The sequence below is a fragment of the Periplaneta americana genome, chromosome 12, assembly GCF_040183065.1.
Source record: "Periplaneta americana isolate PAMFEO1 chromosome 12, P.americana_PAMFEO1_priV1, whole genome shotgun sequence".
Taxonomy (NCBI): Eukaryota; Metazoa; Arthropoda; class Insecta; order Blattodea; family Blattidae; genus Periplaneta; species Periplaneta americana.
In genome coordinates this window covers 30,555,013-30,557,418 of record NC_091128.1, presented here as the reverse complement: position 1 = coordinate 30,557,418, position 2,406 = coordinate 30,555,013, and positions in this window count along the sequence as shown.

The window sequence follows — 2,406 nt, the reverse complement described above, 5'->3', positions numbered from 1 at the left end:
ACTGACTGTAGTTACAGATTAAACACATTATTTTAAAAACAAACACGCAAAGGATTAATAGCTATTTTCAGACATCATTCAAAGGGATCATGACTGTAATTCATATCTTCTTGACGTTATTTCGTATATTATTTTGTATTTCAATCTATTTCAATCTTGCCAAGTTATCAAATGAGGTGTTGAAACTGCCCGCCTTCATTCTCCACACATTTTTCGTATCTCCTTAGGAAATTATCCATCATATTTTCCAGAATCCCCTCACAAAATGAGCGCCTACGCACGGGGTCACCTGGCAGAACAGCATGTGCCACAGTTATTTTATACGGCTTGAAGTGCAATAATTTAGTAGCCTTTCGCACAGGCTCATATGAAAGTCCACTTGTTGTGTAAGACGACCATGAGATTTCCTAGGAGAATTTTCTAAACGATTACGAATATCATGTAATCTTTCTTCGGTGAGAACCCTACGTTGCTTTTTTGGTTTCTTAAGCTGGACACTTCCAGTTTCCTGAAATTTATGATAAAGATTATGGACTGTTTTACGATCTGGAGCGTCTACACCCGGGAATTTTTCTTGGCACCGTCTTCGAACTTCACGAGCTGAGTTAACACATATGAATCGCAAATAAAGACACGCTGTGCCATTGTAAACTTACGAGGCATAATACACTTTATTTATATTGCTACTACAGGCTTGCTAGTCCCTCTAGTGCGCAGTAAACGAGTGGGGGCTCGCTCGTAGGAAAAACCCCGCGCCGCGGGGGAAAGCATAACTGATCGCACGATGTATATATACGACGGACCTCTGGCTACTTTCCTTTGAAGACTTTCAAATTAGGAATTTTATATCCCGTCACTAGCCCACTGATGACATCCGAAGAGATGAGAAAGAAACAGAAAAAATAACAAGGAATGAAAGAGAGTACAATAAAAGGAATTGAGAAAGCAAAATATTGGCTAAGATAAAAGAATAATAGAATGAAGATGAAAAGATGTTGACGGTAGGTGTGGGAATTGCGTTCTTCTGAAGCTACAGTTATCCAGAACCAGATACGACGAGATGATGAAATATTAGAGTAATGGTAAATATAGGGTGAAACAGAATTATTTTGAGGAAAGCTGCAACATCCGGTTTGAACATTAATTGAACAGTACACTTTCCGTCTGGGATTTGCAAGCATGAGTGACGTCACGCGGTGGGTAGAAATAGTACTGTAGTATATGCTCGCGCATGCGCACTCTCTGTTTTACAGACGAAGCTAACGGCCGCTTTGCTTTCAGATTTCAGGAGATTAGTGTACATACATTTTATCTTTCCACACTCACATTTGTGCAGCTCCGCGGTGCTTTTCCGCCTCCGCTCTATATCCATGAGGATGGAAAGATAAAAATGTATGCACTACATATCGAGGAGTTCGCCCAACATCGAGCCGCGTCTCTTTCATGATAATGTTGCAGACGTTAAATAAAATCAAAGAAAACGGGATATAATAATAATAATAATAATAATAATAATAATAATAATAACAATAATAATAGCTTTATTTAACCTGGCAGAGTTAAGGCCATAAGGCCTTCTCTTACACCAGGATTAAAACTTGCTTACATAGTTGAACATAAAACTGGATCGGAATTAAGTAATTACATACTGATACAATTTAGGTACATAATGAGATCAAAAGAGGTAGTTATATAAAGATTTACCTCATAAAATAAAAATAAACATAGTGGAATACATATTAATGTTGTTAGAATCAAATACGAATCACATAAAAACAGAAGCCGATAATTCAATAAAAAAAATGTACACAGTAAAAATAAAAATAAACACATTAGTATACATATTAGTATTAGATTACAATTAAGTAGGATTTACATAATTAGCTAAGCCAGAAACCGACAATTGAATAAAATGTACACAAAAATAGATTAATAATAAAAAAACAACAACACAGTGGGATACATATTGGCGTTAAGTGATAAATGAACACGATTTACATTATTACACAATAAAAATAAGAAACAAAAAAAATAAAATAAAAATAAATACAGTGGAACTCATTCCATTAAATAAATAAAAAGAAATATATTATGAAATTATAGAATCAACTAGTAGTACATAGTAGGCGCTTCACAGTACAATGTAAGGGATAAGAGTGCATATAAAAATAAGCATCTACCAACAATTTGCAATTATTACTATACTGATTGTATACACAATTTCAATTAGTTCACAGTGTATAAATTCTAGTCAGAACTGAAACCCAAAAGAAAAGCTGAAGGCCAGAGGAGTAGCTCAGGTGTTTACAAGCTCAACTCATGACCCGAGAATGCGCTCGACTATCGTTTGAATTCCGTTTGGGCCGAATAACTGGGTTAGTTTTTCTGAGGTTTATCCTAACCGTC